The sequence below is a fragment of the Lissotriton helveticus genome, chromosome 10, assembly GCF_964261635.1.
Source record: "Lissotriton helveticus chromosome 10, aLisHel1.1, whole genome shotgun sequence".
NCBI lineage: Eukaryota > Metazoa > Chordata > Amphibia > Caudata > Salamandridae > Lissotriton > Lissotriton helveticus.
In genome coordinates this window covers 945,098,294-945,120,140 of record NC_136071.1, presented here as the reverse complement: position 1 = coordinate 945,120,140, position 21,847 = coordinate 945,098,294, and positions in this window count along the sequence as shown.

Below are 21,847 nucleotides of genomic sequence, written 5' to 3'. Positions count from 1 at the left end.
CAATCCAGCTATGCTCTGATAGTATACATTCATATACTGTGTGACACAAGCAGTCATATATTAGCCACTTGGCTCGAATTTCAGTTCATGTATATACATTATTCTAGTTTCTATTTTATATTATTGTGCTATTGATTTATCTATTGGACATGGGAAAATCCCTGTGTAGCTGAGGTCTAAGAGAGTCTTGTGGTTACATCACGCAAAGAAGGCAACTATAATTTAAGGGTCCGCTTTTTATGTCACTGATTTAAAAAAAAAACGATCATGTACACATTTGTAGATGTTGTGTTTAATCAGCCACTGGGCACGTATTATTTGATCTGGTTTTCATTATAATGATGTATTAATGTCCACAAGAAGTAATGTGTCAACAACTAAAACCAATCGGTTGTCACATATCTAAACACCATGCAAAGATGGCCACCAAAGTAAGATCAACTATGTCCTTTTTCTATGTTCATGGCCGGTTTCTGACCGTGTATGCACTTTGGTTTAACTTTATTTAGTCTGTTGTTTGTAACACACGAGTTACCCGTGAGCAAGGCGAGAGGTATCGCCGAAACGCGTTGGGTTGGTTCCATACTGGCCGTGTACTACATGCTGGAACTTTAAATGGAATAAATTTTCCTTAGCAAAACGCCGCTGTCTGATGGTAATTATTTGGACTTACTGGAGTGGAGTTGCATATACACAGCGGATGCTGTGTTTGGTGGCAAACAATGTATACAGGGCGACCTCCGCCCCTGGATTGCACCGCGGTTTAAAGGTCCCGGCGTAAATGGAGGAAGTGGACTGATTTACTATTATAGACGCCGGTCGACCGCGCTGGATTTATACTACAAAAACGAATACTACAGGATTATACCAGAAATATACTGGACAACCCGGAGGGGAACCGCCGACTTGGAGGACAGATGGTTCACTTTGGAATGCTGGCGTGATCCCGGGGTGAGTCCGTTTAAAATTTCTTTTCATTTCTGGCAAAGCGCAAGTCTTACGTACAATGCTGCCTGCATGATAGACTTTCCGAGTGATGGATTGAGTGGCGGCAACTAACGCTAAGCCGGATTCGTTTACCTGTCTTTTCTCGTTGACATTGTGATAACTTCCAGCGCAACTGTTCTGTGTTCGACCTGCATTGGAATAAATCTGCGGGTAGGTGACACGGGCACCCAGTGTAACCAAGTATTATTGACATTCAAAACAGCGCGTAAATAGCATATTTACAAATAACCAGCACACACGTGGGTATTTACCCGGCATTTAACACGGCATTATGGATGATGATACGGAGTCCCGCAGGAGGCTCAGGGCACAAACAATGTTTGTAGTCACACCTACAGGACAATCCAGTAAAGAACCCCAATCTGCAACAGCAAATTTACATAACAAATATAATAAATTGGAAAAACTAATCCGCAAAGAGGTCTCAAAATGGTGGGAGGCCATAACCTTGGAAAAATACCAAGAGGAAAAAAGAATTCCTAGAGGTTTAAGGATTCTGATAGCACCCTCGTATGAGGAACCAGACATGGAACTTGCAGAGGAGTGGGCGGAAAATCTTATGGATTGTTCAAACAGAATGTTATCCATCCTAATAAAACATGCATGGAAGGATAGACTTATACTACTCAAGAAAATAGCAGAGCTCAGAGAAGAAATCTCCAAGGAGGAGACACCAGAAAATCTGACCAAAAGGATGGAAGAAATTAACAAAAGAATTGGCAAACACGAAGATGAGATAATTGCTAAAAAAGAACGGAAGTTCTTAAGAGATCAAATTGATTACAACTCTGGAAGAGTATTTATGTTTAGCAAGAAATATGACCACATGGTGCGTAAAGGAATACAAGCAAATATTGATAAAACCCAGATGGAGGGTGAGTCTGGTGAGGAGGTGTTAGAGAGTGATGTGTCTGTAGAGGAACAGGCTTCAGGTTCGACAGAAAATTTAACAAAAGACACAACCAAGTCGACAAATTTTTGGATGGAATTCAAACGTATGAACCAGAATCAACAACAACAGAATTGGCAAATAGATCGGGGCCGAGGAAGGGCCCAAGGATTCAGAGGAAGAGGCAGAGGCAGAGGAAATCAAGGAAAAAGCGACAACAAGCCCAACCAAAAGACAGGCGGGGCGGAAGCGGCAAAAGGAAACACAGCCCCTATGGGAGTGGAAACACGGGGCCAGAAAAGAAGAGGAAAATGAATTTACAGAATGTGATAAATCTGTCGTCTCGCACCCTATCCAAGAGTGAATATGAGGTACTCCAATTTGGTCTTTCTTTCTGTCCTACCACTAACTTTTGTTACTCACAGGAACGTATAGACCTTTTTAAATTCACAAGGAAGCTAAGACTCCATAAATGGAACAAATTAAAAGTAAAAAACACCAATTTGGTTCCATCTAGCATAAAACCTGCTAAAGAGAGTATAATTGAAGTAGAAGCTTTGATTACCTTGACGGGTTTAGAAGGGGGTACACCTATGAATGAATCAATTGATGCCAAATCTTTGGGTTTTGATACAAATTTAAACTGTCCTAACTTGTTCAAGCAGAAATCCTCTTTCAACCCCTCGTTACCTACATGTGGTATTGATACGTTTGAATCTCTGATGATTAATGACTTTAAGCACATGGCAAAAGATAAACATTGGTCGGAAGACAATCTGACCAAATGTGAAAGGTCTGCCATAAAAACACTTCGCGAAGACTCATCAATTGTGATAAGACAATCGGACAAAGGGGGGAACGTGGTGGTGATGGATGCTAAAGCATATATTGCTGAGGGTATGAGGCAACTGAATTGTATTGACTGCTATGAGGTTTCATCTGTGCAAGAAATTGAAGAAACAAATATGAGATATTTTGAAATGCTGAAAGGTTGGAAAGACCAAGGTCTGATTGAATGGAATGAGTATTCATTCCTTCTGAACCGCAATCCCATGATAGCAGTCCTATATCTATTGCCAAAACTCCACAAGGATTTTAACAATCCTCCAGGAAGACCAATTGTTTCTTCAATTGGATCCTTGCTGGAAAATACATCCAGATATATCGACCATTTCCTACGCCCCTTGGTGGAAGACACCCCATCCTACCTCAAAGACAGTAGGGATTTCATCAATAAGATGAAAGACTGTGTTGTGGAAAAGTAAATTTTGCCATGTTCTGTGTCCCTACGTGTCATCCATCATATGTTATGTGTGCATGATTAAATATGCATATGCATTCCCCATGTCTGATTATTGACGCAATTACAGTTGTGTCCCCCTCTAGTATGCCAGTTTCCAGTCCTCGTGAATACTACGAATATCAGGCCTATGTAAAGCTACGTTGCCACGTTTCTCAGTGTGCACGTTATTCCATTATAAAGTCCCCGTTTCTAGGCCTCAAAAGGGCCCGGACACCAGATTCAGCTCCTGTCTCCTGAAGCCTCGCTGAGGAGGGATACAGCCCCCACCTGTATCCTCGACCCTTCACTTATTTCCTGCCTCGCAGTGCCCGGTGCAGCCTGGCTCTGCCTCTGAGTCTGCCAAGAGTATGTTATGAGTCCAGTTATCAGTTCAGCCCTCCTTCTCTGCATTCCTCAGCTACTGAATCGCATCAATAGTTTCCGTCATTGTCTAGCCTTCACGTCTCCATGTTAGAGAATACTGCATTTAATGGTCATTTAATATTCTTCATCACGCACTACATGTAGAATAATGCATGCTCCAGTCTTAGAGTCTGTTAGCCTTTCCCCTCTTGACTTCTAGTTTATATCAACATGTTCCCTAAACATCAGATACTAGATAGGGTTTAGGTACATGTCGCTCCGACCCTCCAGACTTCAGTCTCTGCTCCTAGCACAGAGTTCATAGCCCCCAGCTTCTCCTAGTAATACGTCATTGCCAGTTTGCGCGCACCACCAGGTTAGAGGTCCCGGCTCCTCAGGTAGCCCCCTCCATGGTTTCCGCCCCATTCATGACATATCCTGTTACGTCTGCATCACATGTCTATGTATACGCCCTGTTACACCTCTTTTCCCCCTTATCTTTCGCGACTGCTACGCGTCACGCCTTCTGCTCCACCCACTGCTACGCCTACTGCAATGTAATGCTATGTGTTTGCGTTATGTATATATGCTCATGTATTGTTATTAAAAGTCAGCGCGCTCATCCCAGATCCAGCCCCAGCAGCTGCTGGGCCCTGTCAGCCTATTCCTATGCAGGTTGTCCTGTTCCTGTCCTTATGCTGTATTAAACCTGCAAAACTCCTACTACCTCGAATCTTGACTCTTATTTATTGAGCTATCTGTTATGATATATGTCTAGTCAAAAATAGGGTATTATTTATTTATTTACCACATAATGGCGCCCGAATAGGGACTTGCCCTTTCCCCACGCGTCGGTGAAGCCACGCCGACCCCCTGACCCTCTGCAGTCGTGACGGAACTCTTCTGCGCAGTGGCAGATATTTCTGCTCAAGTATCCCTCAGGCCCACGGAGGAGACGGAGGAGGCGGTCCAGCATCCAGACGAGACGGTGGAGGAACGCGGCGAGTCCCGACCAGAGCCCAAGCCAAGAGTCCAAGGTCCGAGGTATCCGGAGGTCCACCCGTAACTGAAGTCCGAAGTCCGAGGTTCGTCGTCCGTCGTCGTAGCAGTCCAGTCCAGTCTGAGGCCTTCCGTTCTTGCTGCCCGGTGAGTACCGTTACTGGGGTGGTATCTAGACAGGGTCAATTTAATTGACTCTGGTCTATGGGTTGGTGGTACACAGTCCCACAAACGAAGTGTCCACTTCGGTGGATGCGGGTCCTGACGTGTCTCTTTACGAGACCGGTAAGTTTCGTACTGTTTCAGCAGTGCATCTAGTTTCTGTTCTAGTCAGTTTCTGTTCTCGAGAAAATTTATGTGTTCTGTTCTCAGTATTTCCAGGTAGTATTCTGTTCGAACTGTTATTTTTTAAATGTTTTTCATGTATTTTAAATGTCGTGGTATGAATGGGGAATAAGTATCGTGTTTATTGTGTATTATATTGTGTCCAAATTATAGTTCAGTCATGCCCATATTTTCCAAGTTACGTCAGTTAAAAACTAGAAAGGGTCTGCTGGAAGCAGCAGTTCCTGTCCCGCCTAGGGACAGTCCAGGTCACTTTATGTATCAGAAACATGGCATAAGTGCCATATTGTATCTAGATTTATGGGTAGAGTATACCAAACAGTTAGAAGAAAAGTATAGATGGCCCGTATCGGGTACATGGGATGCCGAATGCATCATGCGAGTAGAAGAAGCATTATGGAAAAAGAAAGCCAGACAGTCACAGAAAGATGCCATCGAGTTATGGCGTAAAGAAGCTCATAAAAGAACTGAAAAAGAAATCAGAAAGTCAGAATTAAGTAGAGAATCCTTAGAACGAACACAAGAAAAAGAACTAATCGAGATAGGTGAACAAGTCAAAGCCGAACAGTCAGACAGACAGAGGCATGCCCTTATTAAGGGTATGTATCCTCTTCTTGCCGAGGGCTTGCCAAAAGCGACCCCAGAGGCATCCAGTAATTTCCCGCCACCACTAGTTCCGACCAAGCTACGTCACAAACAGACCGCAGCTGATATTTTTATTTCGTCCTATCTGGACGACACAGTCCCTGAATATGCAGATCCTGTTCGCGCTCCGCCAGTCCCTGTAAATCAGGCACATCCTGCTCCTCCAGACACCGGGGCACCCCATACAGTACCTGCTACGGTACCCCCGGTCCAGCCAGCATTTCAATTTCCCGCTCCACCACGAAGAATATCAGTCGACGATTCTAGTCTAGGGGCCGCAGGAGGAGGTCCTCCTCAAACCCCGCCACCACGCAAGCGTTTATCAGCACTCGAATTACATGCTCAAGCATCACAGCGTACTCCCAAGAGTAATAAGTCTGTTGCGGAAATCAGGCAAGCCCTTGGCGAATGTGCCTATGACCCAGTCCCAGGCGAGAATAATATGGTTTTATATTCAGTACGCGTAAGGAGGGTGACCGAGTATCTAGTCACCCTACCCAATATGAAAGAAGATCTAGACAGAATATATCGTTTCATCCGTACTGGGGATGATCCAGAAAGTATTAGTGATGCCATGTCTCAAAGGAAAGCTGAGATCCAGCGTATGATATTAAAGTTTTTAATTAACTGTCTAATAAGAGAACAAGATTACCCGTCTAAAGATCCGGCCGAAATGAAAACCCTGACAAAGTGGAGTGATAATATAGCCGAGGGTAAGCACAATACCATTAGTGCCATGGAGAGTATGTACAAGAAAATCCGTAGAGAAATAATAAAGATACACGAACAACGTAAAGCAGCACAAGTAAGCGAGAAAGAAAGTAACTCTGATACTGAAGAGGTAGAGGACGAGAATCCCGCCAGAATAGCGTATGTAGGAAAATCTAGATTTCCAGATCGCCATTTACGCCTAGAACACAAGTCAATTTTCCATCATTCAGCACCAGAACAAGGTTCCCTAGAACAAGTATTCCAAGCTACCGATTACATTCTGAAATCACGAATCGGTTACAGTGAGTTAAGTACCATGCATGAACAAGAACTAGCCCGATCAGCAGTCCGATGGATTACTGATTCTACCACTTTTCCAGACGAAATAGTGGCACAGATGTTTCTGAAATTGCCCCCAGCCGAACAACGACTGGTGGGTATGTATATGATCCAGCACCTCATTACTCTGTATGAGGGTCAGCACTCTGATCCAGGTCCGTTACACGATATCCTGAACGAGTTACTCCAGTATAGATGGAGAGGTCTAGGTACCGATTTAATTAGTGTCATTCTAGAACAGCGCCACAAATATAGAACGTTTCTGAACCCGCATTTTGTTCATGTCTCACCCCCAGAAAGTAAACCATTTTACATGGAAAGACAGAACCCGTTACGAGAAGTGCATCCAGTTAAGACAGAGGACGGTGAAATGCAACGAGTGTTTGTTTACACCCCGATTACAAAGATGGAACTCCTCGAAATGAAGAAATTAATTCCCTGTCATGACAAAGATCCAGCAGGGTTCCATAGAGAACTAAAAGACATGCTCCGTATGGGAGAATACACTTACCCAGATATCATTAAAATGTTAAAGGTCCTGTTGCCCGCAGGGGTGTATGAAAAGCTAAAGGAAAAAGAATGGGAGGTGGGAGAGAAAAAGATCGATTGGGCAGTTCTAGAAGCTGAAGACAAGGCACGAGTACCAGGTACTGGTCTAGGAGAGAAATGTAAAGAATTACCAGAATTATTGATTCAAGTTTTACCCAGATTATTGACAACTAGAAAAGAAGACTGGGATGCAATCTCAGCCTGTAAGCAGAAACAAGATGAGGATATTAGTGATTTTTATTCTAGATTCGAAAAATGTTTTAGCATCAATAGTGGTCTCAAGACAAGTAGCGAGTCATACCCTCACCTTTTTGTTACTAAATTAGTCGAGAATTCAAGTCCACAAATTAAAAATCGAGTCTTGAAAGTCGAAAGCACCTGGCAAGCTAATACCCCGTCCCAGATGCTCCAGATGCTCCAGTACCACCAGAATAGAATCAGGGAAGAGCAAGAACATGAGAGAAAACGTATGAAAGACACGAAAATGAAAGTACTAGTTGCACAATCTGTTCCTCAAGACAGTCAGAAGAGGGATCCGAATCAAGCCAGTCATCCTGCAGCTCCCGTTAAAGGGAATTGCAATTATTGTAAACAGCCAGGTCATTTTATAAACGAGTGTGCAGTTCTGAAACACAACATAGCTACTGGTAAAACAAAAGAAAGACCACGTCCGCCTAGACAAGAGCAAGTTTCACAGACTCCTCAGCCACAGAATGCACAACAGACAGTTACAGTACCGCAGCCTATTGCTGCAACCCAGCATGTCACACAGCAGATGTACCAGTATGCACAGTCTGAGTATCCAGAGTATCAGCCATATTCATGAAACAGCCTAGAGAGGGAGGTAGGCTTGCCTCTCATTGAGATACCTGTAGATCAAGAAGGTCCCTATGTTCATAGTCAAGTACTAGGGCAAGACAGAAAGTTTTTGATTGATACAGGGGCAAGTAGGACCACAATTAGTCATGCCGAAGTTCCAGGGGCTCCGCTCTCAGGCTCAAGAAATGTTTCCCTTGGATTTTCAGGAAAACCTATCGTAAATGAGATTTCAAAGCCAGTTACTCTAGAAGTAGGTCCATTGTCCCGCACTACTGATCTGTTACTTACTAAGTCATGTCCAGAAAATCTATTAGGCATTAAAACACTGAAAGAGTTAGGTGCAGTTATATGTTGTTCACCAGAGGGAATACGTCTGTTCCTACGTGACTTTAAGGGTCACTATGTTTTACGTAATTTTGATCCCAGATTGTCTAATGTTCCGCAGCATTTATGGGCGCAAGGTCCAACTGATGTAGGGTACATGCAAATCACACCCCATCGTGTGACTCTCAAACCAGGTGTAGTGTTACCACGAATCAGACAGTACAGATTGCCACCTGAGGCTGTAGCAGCCTTATCCAAAATTATTGACGAGCTCATCGCTCAAGGAGTAGTTGTAGAAACTGACTCCAACGTATGCAATTCTCCGATCATTCCAGTCATGAAACGTACTGATCCAAATGCACCCCCAGTATATCGATTAGTGATCGACCTACGAGAGCTTAATAAATGTATTATTCCGCAGTACCCAGTTGTCCCAGACATCTCTTCCCTATTGACAGCCATTGATTCCGAAGCCACGTTCTTCACTGTCATAGACCTCAAGAACGCATTTTTCAGTGTTCCTATTCATCCAGACAGCCAGTTCCTTTTCGGATTCTGTTTAAATGGAAGGAGCTATATGTTCACACGCGCTCCTCAAGGTTTCACAGAAAGTCCTAGTATTTACAGTCAAGCACTCAAGAGACAACTAGACAACATTCACATGCCAACTGACACTGCCCTGCTCCAGTATGTCGATGATCTACTGATCACAGCCTGTTCTGAACGTGCTTGCGAGCAAGCATCCCTCACTGTTTTGTATTTCCTGGCCGAGATGGGGCACAAGGTGTCCCCTTCTAAGCTTCAATTCTGTGTCCAGCAAGTGGTCTACTTAGGACACTTACTGTCCAAGAGGGGTAGGCAGTTGACACCAGACCGTATCCAGTTAATAGCGAGTCTTCCTCAGCCCAAGACCCAGAAGGAGGTACGTGCCTTTATCGGCCTTACTTCTTATTGTAGACAATGGATTCCTCAGTATGCATTTCTAGCCAAGCCACTGATACAGTTAACGACACAGGAGGCAGCCGCATCGACTGTTCTCCCTTGGACATCTGAACATACACTTAGTTTCAACGAGTTAAAGAAAGCTTTATGCCAAGCTCCAGTTCTAGCGACACCGAACTACAGTAAGCCTTTTACACTTTTCGTCACAGAACGTGAAGGTACAGCATTATCTGTTCTCACACAAGATCAAGCAGGACAAAACAAGCCATGTGCTTATTTTTCGAGCACATTAGATCCAGTCGCCCAGGCGTTGCCTGCGTGCCTCAAGTCAGTTGCAGCCACAGCACTAGCTATTAGGCAAAGTGATTCCATAGTTTTAGGACACTCTCTGACAGTACAAGTTCCACATTCTGTGGAAGTTCTTCTGAACCGAACACAAACTCAGCACTTGACAATTGCACGTTTAACAGGTTATGAATTGACACTGTTCCAGCCACACATAGAAATCAGACGCTGCAACATTTTAAATCCTGCTACACTGTTACCATCAGTTACTTCGAATCCTGACCCACATGACTGTGTGGAAGTAGTTAACATTACGACAAAACCAAGGCAAGATCTGACAGATATTCCATTACCAGATCCCGACCTGACACTTTATGTGGACGGTTCATGTATGAGAACTAGTACAGGAGAACTAGTCGCCGCGTATGCAGTGACTACTGACACTGAAGTTATTGAAACACACCGTATTGATACTCTGTCCGCTCAAGCAGCAGAGCTAGTTGCTCTGACACAAGCCTGCATACACGCCAAGAACTTGAAAGTTAATGTTTACACAGATTCACGCTACGCATTTGGAGTTGTACACGACTTCGGAGTGCTCTGGCAGGAGAGAGGTTTCATGACTTCTCATGGAACCAAGATTCAGCATGGTCTCCTTATTCAAGCTCTGTTAGATGCCATACACTTACCGACATCTATCGCTATCATGAAGTGCAAAGCACATACGAAGGTCACTGACATCATTTCCCAGGGTAATGATCTAGCAGATCGCACAGCCAAGCTTACAGCACAGACTCCAGACATTCAAGTTAATCAGACACATACTCCAGATCCGACTACATGCATGACAGTTAAGGACCCTACTCAAGATGTCATAGATATCCAGTTACATGCTACTCCCGAAGAAATCAAGAAATGGTCCGAACAAGGAGGGGTCCAGACAGATCAAGGATGGTTAACGAAGGGTAGAGCCACATGGTTTCTCCCCGACTCTATGGTTCAAGTCATTATTAATACCGCACATAGTCCAGCACATTTAGGAGAAAAAGCTATGTTAGACAGTATCCAGAACATTTGGTTCAACAAGCATTTACGAGTTGCAGCTAAGCAGAAAGTCCGTACCTGTATGATATGTTGTCAGTTTAATCCAGGTAAAAGTGTCCCGGTGGAACAAGGTGGATTCCAGCCCCCTGACCACCCTTTTGAAGTCCTCCAGATGGATTACATTCAGATGGAGCGATGTCGAGGTTTCAAGTATGTCCTTGTAGTTGTATGCGCTTTGTCCAGGTGGACAGAAGCATATCCAGTCCCAGATTACACAGCCGCGACCACTGCCAAGCAGTTGGTTCGTGAATTCTTCCCTCGTTATGGACTCCCTAGAGTCGTATATTCTGATAACGGCCAGCCATTCTCCTCAGAGTTAATGAAGCACGTTTCCCTTTTATTAGGGTACCAGTGGAAGTTCCATTGTGTACGCCATCCTGAAGCAGCCGGTCTCGTTGAGAGACATAATCAGACTCTAAAAATCCGTATTGCAAAAGTGTGTAAAGAAAAAGGTGTGGACTGGCTAGTAGCTCTGCCAGTCGCTTTATTTTATATGCGCATGGTCGCACATTCCAGATCAGGTCTGTCCCCGTATGAGGTCGTCTTCGGCCGCCCCCCTAATATGTGGGGTACTCCTAGACCCCGAAGTATTACCGATGTTTCAAGTAATATGCTGACAGATTACCTAGCTTCCTTGATGTCTGCCCTCAACTCATGTCGTTCACAGGTTGCCGCCGCATTTCCAGACAATACCGAGGTGGCACCGCATGAAATCGTCCCAGGATCCATGGTGATGGTCCGCAACTTTGACAGATCAAGTCCGCTGGAGCCTCGTTGGAAAGAGCCCCGACAGGTCCTCCTCACCACCCGTACAGCCGTGAAGTTAGAAGGCCGAAAAGGATGGATACACCTTTCTCATATCAAACTGTTTAAAGGACTGAAACCTGCCTTAAAGAACATTTCCCAGGATTCAAAGGATTGCCAGAATATTGTTCTCAAGGACTGTCCCGCAAAAGACATTGCTACAACCCCTCCCCTGTTAGAGAAAACTCCGCAGCAGGAGTATAAACAGAAACTACGGTCTAGTAAAATAAGTCAGTCAGTTTGATTGTCTAAGTCCTCCCCTAGGTGAAACGGTTAGACTGTTTCTGACATGTATAAAATAGACCCCCATAGTGAGAGAGTTAGTCAAAACTCAATCCGATGTATCGTTTTTCTATGTTTCATATTGTTTTCCAGCCTTATGATTTCCTGCACCAGTTATGCATTCTACCTATGTTTCCCAGTTTCACATGTAAATAAGTCTGCTAATGCTACAGTAGAGCACACGTTTAGTGATCTGCCTCCTCACGAGCTGTCCTACCGCCTCGCTATGCGTAATAACTCATTTATCCGCATGTTACATTACTCACATCAGTCCAGCAATGCCACTAATTGTTGGGTGTGTGGTCGACTCCCCCCTTTCCAGATACCGAAGGGAGTTCTGCCACTCTTTCCTTATCCTTTTTCACATAATGGTTCGTGTGGAGCATGGTCCACGTTAACGTCATCCTCAACAGATATGTCTTTTCTTAACAGTACATGTTTTCCAGACAAGCAAGGTCTTCCCCACAGAACAGGTTTAGATCTAGAAAATGAAGTGTATAATTTAGGTAAATATTCGTCGAATTTTATGGTCCTGAATGTTCAGTCTGATACTACTCCAGACTTACCTGCTATTTCAGTACTACCAGTCAAAGGCGAATTATGTGTCCGAAATAATGGTTCCATACATGTAGGACATAGTGATTGTACTACTGTTGTCAAGTATAGTGACAGTGGGAAATCTATTTTCAAAGCTTCACGTCATTCATATTTTATTTGTGGTCAAACCGCATATGTTCGTCTGCCCCTCGATTGGGAGGGAACCTGTTACATTGCCTTCCTACTGCCACCAGTTTTCCTAGCCCCACCTGATTATCATAGAAATACACATCTAGTACACATTAGACATAGAAGGGAGTCCCCAATTGTCGATTATACTGAAACTGCTCTAGAACAGTATACAGATTTCAACAGAGGTTTCTTCTTCTTTATAGGCCCTGTCCAGAATAGTAAGCTAATCCGTAGGTTAACCAGAACCCTTGAAGCTGTAATAAATGAGACTGCCTCTGCTCTAGGTAACTTAACTGAAGAGCAATCTGCTATGAGATTTGTCGTTTTGCAAAATCGTCTCGTCCTTGACGTCATACTGGCCGATAGGGGCGGGGCCTGTAGAGTCATCGGATCTAGTTGCTGCATTTTCATTCCAAATAACGCGCCGTCTGTTTATTCAGCTATAACCAGACTCCATAAAATTGCCCATCTGTTACACCAAGATCCAGGCACCTGGACATGGTCCGGTTGGTTCTGGAATATAATTTCCGCATGGGGATGGAAAATATTGTCCTTTCTAGGTATTGCAGTAGCGATCATATTCAGCTGCTGCCTCTGTATACAATGTGGCCCTGCGATTTGCGGCATGTGTGCTACATCCTGTATTCCTAGTATAACTCCTAGTCCCAAGCCCAGTTCTAAATCCCGTTCCAGGATAATTCGAGACGAGCAAATGATACTGTATGAAATGATAGATGGTATCATGAATATTGATGTTTCCTGATGGAAACGTAGTGACAAGGAGGGAATGTGGAAAAGTAAATTTTGCCATGTTCTGTGTCCCTACGTGTCATCCATCATATGTTATGTGTGCATGATTAAATATGCATATGCATTCCCCATGTCTGATTAATGACGCAATTACAGTTGTGTCCCCCTCTAGTATGCCAGTTTCCAGTCCTCGTGAATACTACGAATATCAGGCCTATGTAAAGCTACGTTGCCACGTTTCTCAGTGTGCACGTTATTCCATTATAAAGTCCCCGTTTCTAGGCCTCAAAAGGGCCCGGACACCAGATTCAGCTCCTGTCTCCTGAAGCCTCGCTGAGGAGGGATACAGCCCCCACCTGTATCCTCGACCCTTCACTTATTTCCTGCCTCGCAGTGCCCGGTGCAGCCTGGCTCTGCCTCTGAGTCTGCCAAGAGTATGTTATGAGTCCAGTTATCAGTTCAGCCCTCCTTCTCTGCATTCCTCAGCTACTGAATCGCATCAATAGTTTCCGTCATTGTCTAGCCTTCACGTCTCCATGTTAGAGAATACTGCATTTAATGGTCATTTAATATTCTTCATCACGCACTACATGTAGAATAATGCATGCTCCAGTCTTAGAGTCTGTTAGCCTTTCCCCTCTTGACTTCTAGTTTATATCAACATGTTCCCTAAACATCAGATACTAGATAGGGTTTAGGTACATGTCGCTCCGACCCTCCAGACTTCAGTCTCTGCTCCTAGCACAGAGTTCATAGCCCCCAGCTTCTCCTAGTAATACGTCATTGCCAGTTTGCGCGCACCACCAGGTTAGAGGTCCCGGCTCCTCAGGTAGCCCCCTCCATGGTTTCCGCCCCATTCATGACATATCCTGTTACGTCTGCATCACATGTCTATGTATACGCCCTGTTACACCTCTTTTCCCCCTTATCTTTCGCGACTGCTACGCGTCACGCCTTCTGCTCCACCCACTGCTACGCCTACTGCAATGTAATGCTATGTGTTTGCGTTATGTATATATGCTCATGTATTGTTATTAAAAGTCAGCGCGCTCATCCCAGATCCAGCCCCAGCAGCTGCTGGGCCCTGTCAGCCTATTCCTATGCAGGTTGTCCTGTTCCTGTCCTTATGCTGTATTAAACCTGCAAAACTCCTACTACCTCGAATCTTGACTCTTATTTATTGAGCTATCTGTTATGATATATGTCTAGTCAAAAATAGGGTATTATTTATTTATTTACCACAGTGTCTGGAAAGAGAACTACCTGTTTATCACACTTGACGTGTGTAGTCTCTACACGTCAATCAGACATTCCAATGGTATTGAGGCTTGCCGTATGTTCTTGAAGAGGAGATCTATCTCCTATCTTGAACACACAAACATGATCATCACAATGATGGAGTTCTGTCTTGAGCACAATTATTTTGTGTTCAATGATATGTACTACCGTCAGTGTCAGGGCACGGCGATGGGGACTTGTTTTGCTCCCAGCTTCGCTAATTTATTCATGGCGAGCTGGGAGCAGCAGGTAGCCAGGACCAACCATCTGTACCGCAGCCATGTGAAAGTATGGCTGCGATACATAGACGACCTATTTATCATCTGGGAAGGTCCACAAAGCATTGCAGAGCTATTTATCAAAGAACTGAATATGAATGAAATGAACCTGACACTAGAGGGTAACATCAGTGATAAGGGTGCAGTCTTCCTTGATTTATCTGTGGAAGTGGCAGCAGATAAACTTGTGATGAAACTGTTTCGCAAAAAGACCGCAGGAAACACCTTGCTTCATGCGGAAAGCAGCCACCCCAAAGCGTTAATTAAAAGCATTCCTTACGGGGAATTCCTCCGGGCTCGGAGGAATTGTAGCAGAGACTCCGACTTCATTAAAGAAGGAGAATGCATGAAAAAGCGCTTCACAGAAAGAGGATACAAACAGGATGTCATAGACTGCGCCTTTGAGAAAGCCAGTAAGGTCAGCCATCTGTCCCTTTTGAACCCGGAAAAGAGAAAAGAGAAGGAGGAGAGTGAGCCAATAAGATTTGTTTCTACTTTTCATTCTAAATCATGGAAGGTTCAAAAAAGTTTACAGAAACATTGGAATATACTAAAAACTGAATCTACCCTCAATGATATCCTTCAGGAAAGGCCCAGTAGTACTTACCGTAGAGCAGACACTTTAAGAAGTAAAGTAAGCCGCAATGAGGTGAGCACGATTAAACTCAGCACCTCTAAAATCCAGGGCTTCTATACTTGCATGAATTGCAAAGCGTGCAAGTATAGTTCTAATGTCAAGAAAGTGTACTTCCCTGTTGAGGACAAAGAAAGAACCATTGAAAAACATCTCACCTGTCTGTCAGAATACTGTGTCTATGTACTAACATGTCCCTGTCACAAAAAATACGTAGGCAGCACTATGTTCCCAGCCAAGACCCGCATCTTACAACACATGAGGGCAATCCAAAACAAGGAACAGAATTCTCCTGTCGCTCGACATTTTGAAGAGCTGCATGGAGGGAACCGTAATCTCCTGAAATTCTTTGTGATAGACAAATTGCCACCAATGAAAAGAGGGGGTGATAAGATCCGCAAGCTACGACAGCTTGAGAACAGGTATATTGTAGACCTAGATTGTCTGATCCCGGGAGGTTTGAATTCTGAGGAGGAAATGGTCTGGCACCTGGGCGAGTAAATTAACAATGACAATGGGGGTTTCCAACCTCTGATTCTCTGTAAATTCTGAGTACTGACTTTAGCTATTTACTAAGATGACCAACATTATGTGTCCTAAATCCTGCAATAATTTTTAAACTTTTTAATCACACTGGTATCACTGAGGTCTTGTAACCGATCTTGTTGAACATAGTTTAGAGCACAATTGTAATTGACTGTATATAGTATGCATGAGCTGACAGGCTGTATTTTGTCTTGTTTACCATATTTACAGGTTCCGGAGGACTTGTCACCAGAAGAGAATAGATGGTTTATCACTGGGGAAGATAAGATGAGAAAAGATGAGCGTAGCAGGGTCCATTAACCACACATGGCTCAAAGGAAGCAAATATATCCTAATTGAACTGAGTTAAAATTGGCCACTTGGCTTTGCTTATTTTACGTTTGCAATTTTATTTTATGGGTTTATAGAAATTTAGCTACAATCCAGCTATGCTCTGATAGTATACATTCATATACTGTGTGACACAAGCAGTCATATATTAGCCACTTGGCTCGAATTTCAGTTCATGTATATACATTATTCTAGTTTCTATTTTATATTATTGTGCTATTGATTTATCTATTGGACATGGGAAAATCCCTGTGTAGCTGAGGTCTAAGAGAGTCTTGTGGTTACATCACGCAAAGAAGGCAACTATAATTTAAGGTCCGCTTTTTATGTCACTGATTTAAAAAAAAACGATCATGTACACATTTGTAGATGTTGTGTTTAATCAGCCACTGGGCACGTATTATTTGATCTGGTTTTCATTATAATGATGTATTAATGTCCACAAGAAGTAATGTGTCAACAACTAAAACCAATCGGTTGTCACATATCTAAACACCATGCAAAGATGGCCACCAAAGTAAGATCAACTATGTCCTTTTTCTATGTTCATGGCCGGTTTCTGACCGTGTATGCACTTTGGTTTAACTTTATTTAGTCTGTTGTTTGTAACACACGAGTTACCCGTGAGCAAGGCGAGAGGTATCGCCGAAACGCGTTGGGTTGGTTCCATACTGGCCGTGTACTACATGCTGGAACTTTAAATGGAATAAATTTTCCTTAGCAAAACGCCGCTGTCTGATGGTAATTATTTGGACTTACTGGAGTGGAGTTGCATATACACAGCGAACGCTGTGTTTGGCGGCAAACAATGTATACAGGGCGACCTCCGCCCCTGGATTGCACCGCGGTTTAAAGGTCCCGGCGTAAATGGAGGAAGTGGACTGATTTAAAAAAAATAGATATGCACAATTAAGTAGAGCACATCTGCGGACAAACCATTGCCAAGAATCACAACTCTGACCAATAGCCCAATTTACCCAAGTCTACAACATCTCAGCACTGTATGAGCACAGAAGTGAAAAGCACACCGCCTGAAAGGGATAAGGGCCAGCCAAATCAGGGCTGAAGGGGCAACTCACCCACAATGCAGCACACACAATCAGAGCACCTCAATATTAACAACAATGTGGTACAAACTGCGACTCTTTCACAACAGAATAGAGGACACAACTGCTGCCTCATGTGTGCAGAAAATGGTCATTCGCATTTGGCATAGCAGGAAACTGTGAGATGACAATGTACAAGTACAACCTCACATCTGTGATGGTGTAGAAATTTCAACTGTCCCGCATCAAATAGGCATCTCCTCACAAACCGTCACCATGTACATTGTCATGCAGTCTGTTAGGGAACTTGTACAATGCGTAAACATACATGTGAACACAATGTCAATCTGCATCTCTCCTTCACATTACAGAACGAGAATCAACACCTCTATGCAAGGCAGACCTAACAACACATCACTGATGATGAAGAGGACCTCCCCAACATCGACACCAATGCCCTCCAACAGCTCATGGACAGCTCCGACACCCCACCTCCATGAGCAGGGCAGCCCAGCTGCATCGAAGAGACCCCACCCCCTGCATAGACCACACAGCAGGTAGCACCCACCACCACGGCTGTCTCCCGGGACCCCCACGACCAACACATGGCATTCCAACGCTGTGTCTTAGAATGCCAGGAGAAGATGGCTGATCTGCTGCGGGTGGGGTTCGACCTCATGGCAGGCCAACCAGATGCCATACATGGGTGTCTAAGTTCCATCAGGGACCACTTACAGTCCCTAACGGACACCCACTGTCTGCTTCATGCTCTCCAACAATCCAATATCTGACATCGCTGGAGTCATGACCTGAGCCAAGAACAACTGCCTATTCAGAGTGGCTCCAGTGATGTCAGCTAGGAGTTGGGACACATAAGGAGAATGATGGAGAGCTTGTAGCAGATGCAGGTGGAAAGAATGTTTGCCATGGCTGCACACCAGCGAGATGTAGCTAGGATCTTCTATGCCCTGCAGATCCTCTTCATGGCATTGCCACCACAAAGCCTGGCATAGATGAATGCTGCTGCTAACACTCCATCCACATCTCCACCCCTTGATGTGTCACTGCCACACAGTGATGCAGACAAAACACAACCACCCACATGTGAGGCACCTGACACATTAGAGAATGAAGATGATGATGAATCTGGCTTTGTGGTAAGAATGAAGTGGTATAATTAATCTCCGCCATATGCCTGGTTTCAGTTTGGTTCTGCCCTCTGCATCATGCCCTGGAATAACACCTTCCACTGTCCCCAGATACACTCAGCGACACTGACCTTGGAACTCGACATGGACTGGCATATTTTGTCTGGTTACCAATGACACAACAATCACACTGCGAACTGAATTCTTCCACTTCTGATGAACTTGTCAATCCCTAAAGGACTCCGGCTGGCCCTCCACATGGCAACAATGTAAAGTGGGGTTTGCCTGGCCCTGTACTGGTCCAGCTTCAACACTCCACTGAATGTGAATAAAACATTCTAATTCATCCAGATGCGTCATGGCTATGATCAATGGAGTATGTAAGTATGGATTAATGTAGGGACAGTGATTCAAGAAAGAAGAGTTGGGTTGGAACGAGTGACCAAAACCTCTTGGTCTTGAGAAGGGTCTTTGGAAGAGGAGGCCGGCAGAATGGCCCCTTCTGCCGGCCCTTGCGAAAACACTAGGGTTGAAAACTCTGGGCATGTTGGTCTGCGCCTTATCAAGAGCCGTAAAGGTTGCCACATACTTCCCCAAACCTGTAATTATATCCTCCCAAAGAGGAGGCCGTTAGGGTTAGATAAGGATTCCTTTTCTGCCATGTCGCAGAGTTTGGGGTCAGTTTTAGACAGGACTACTTTCCTCCTCTCAGTACTCAGAGAGGCGCTGGCATTACCAAGGAGGATGTGTCCTTTGGCTCCATCCCCATAGGAGATCAATGTTAGGTTGTGAGCCCTTGATATAACTCTCCTCAATTAGATTAATAATAAGGCAAGCATGCGGTCCTGACAAGTTTTGAGGGAGCGTTCACACCCTTCCTGGGGTCTCTGCCCAATTTTAATAGGGACTTTATGAGTTCAGGGTCCAGGTTAGGTGTACAACAGTATTTGTCTTGGATGACGGGTTGTGGGCACTCTGCCTTAAGGATGTTCCGTGCCTCTCTTTCCAGTAGGTGTTTGACCCATCTTTTAATAAATTGGGCCACATGATTTTGGGGCCACCACTGGGCGCTCCTAGGGTGCTGTATGTTGTCAGGGGAGAACATTTCCCCACCAAGGGGATCAAATATAATCTCCTTAGAGGAGGAGGGGAGTTCCTCCTCCGAGAGATCAAGGTTGATATCATCATCGATCTGGTCTAGGTCCAATGTATATTCGTCTAGTGAGTCATTAGAGGTGTTGTTAGCTAAGAGGGGATCCGTATTGGCACTTTGATACTGTGAGCCGCTTATGTCGTAGCAGACCTCAGCCAGGCCCGCTAGTGCAAGGGGTTCGCCCTTCTGTGCACAAAAGTCCACAGACTCCAAAGGAAAAAGTTGGCACGGAAACTGGAAATACAAAACATAACGTTTATTACACCTCATGAGGTGGTGCTAAAATTCAACCAGTACCCTTCGGCACTGCGAGAAGTAGCACAAAGGACTACCGAACACATGGTTTATTTATACCCATTTTTATACGTCAAAATAAATCAACGCCATTTTTTGAAACACACTATAAGAACATCGATGGTACAGTCCTGAGGAAGACACAACTTACGTGTCGAAACGCGTCGACAGGAAACCATCATTTTTTTATAATGTTTAATGAAATTTTATCACTATTAGACCATGTATAATTACAATGAAGTTTGCATTGACTCTGAACATTGTAATGCATTTTTATCATATGAACTTTTTATGAATATTTGAATAATTAAAACTAATTGTATTGGAAAAAGCAGTTTTGTCTAATGTTATTGTAGCTAATTCTATCTACTAGTGTACCTGCTAGTTACGTTTGTGCATGCCTGGGAACTTTTGCTTACATACGTATAATTAATCTCCGCCATATGCCTGGTTTCAGTTTGGTTCTGCCCTCTGCATCATGCCCTGGAATAACACCTTCCACTGTCCCCAGATACACTCAGCGACACTGACCTTGGAACTCGACATGGACTGGCATATTTTGTCTGGTTACCAATGACACAACAATCACACTGCGAACTGAATTCTTCCACTTCTGATGAACTTGTCAATCCCTAAAGGACTCCGGCTGGCCCTCCACATGGCAACAATGTAAAGTGGGGTTTGCCTGGCCCTGTACTGGTCCAGCTTCAACACTCCACTGAATGTGAATAAAACATTCTAATTCATCCAGATGCGTCATGGCTATGATCAATGGAGTATGTAAGTATGGATTAATGTAGGGACAGTGATTCAAGAAAGAAGAGTTGGGTTGGAACGAGTGACCAAAACCTCTTGGTCTTGAGAAGGGTCTTTGGAAGAGGAGGCCGGCAGAATGGCCCCTTCTGCCGGCCCTTGCGAAAACACTAGGGTTGAAAACTCTGGGCATGTTGGTCTGCGCCTTATCAAGAGCCGTAAAGGTTGCCACATACTTCCCCAAACCTGTAATTATATCCTCCCAAAGAGGAGGCCGTTAGGGTTAGATAAGGATTCCTTTTCTGCCATGTCGCAGAGTTTGGGGTCAGTTTTAGACAGGACTACTTTCCTCCTCTCAGTACTCAGAGAGGCGCTGGCATTACCAAGGAGGATGTGTCCTTTGGCTCCATCCCCATAGGAGATCAATGTTAGGTTGTGAGCCCTTGATATAACTCTCCTCAATTAGATTAATAATAAGGCAAGCATGCGGTCCTGACAAGTTTTGAGGGAGCGTTCACACCCTTCCTGGGGTCTCTGCCCAATTTTAATAGGGACTTTATGAGTTCAGGGTCCAGGTTAGGTGTACAACAGTATTTGTCTTGGATGACGGGTTGTGGGCACTCTGCCTTAAGGATGTTCCGTGCCTCTCTTTCCAGTAGGTGTTTGACCCATCTTTTAATAAATTGGGCCACATGATTTTGGGGCCACCACTGGGCGCTCCTAGGGTGCTGTATGTTGTCAGGGGAGAACATTTCCCCACCAAGGGGATCAAATATAATCTCCTTAGAGGAGGAGGGGAGTTCCTCCTCCGAGAGATCAAGGTTGATATCATCATCGATCTGGTCTAGGTCCAATGTATATTCGTCTAGTGAGTCATTAGAGGTGTTGTTAGCTAAGAGGGGATCCGTATTGGCACTTTGATACTGTGAGCCGCTTATGTCGTAGCAGACCTCAGCCAGGCCCGCTAGTGCAAGGGGTTCGCCCTTCTGTGCACAAAAGTCCACAGACTCCAAAGGAAAAAGTTGGCACGGAAACTGGAAATACAAAACATAACGTTTATTACACCTCATGAGGTGGTGCTAAAATTCAACCAGTACCCTTCGGCACTGCGAGAAGTAGCACAAAGGACTACCGAACACATGGTTTATTTATACCCAAAAGAAGGCGGTACAAAGCATAAGAGCACATTTTATGTCCATACATGGTAATATCGAGAGG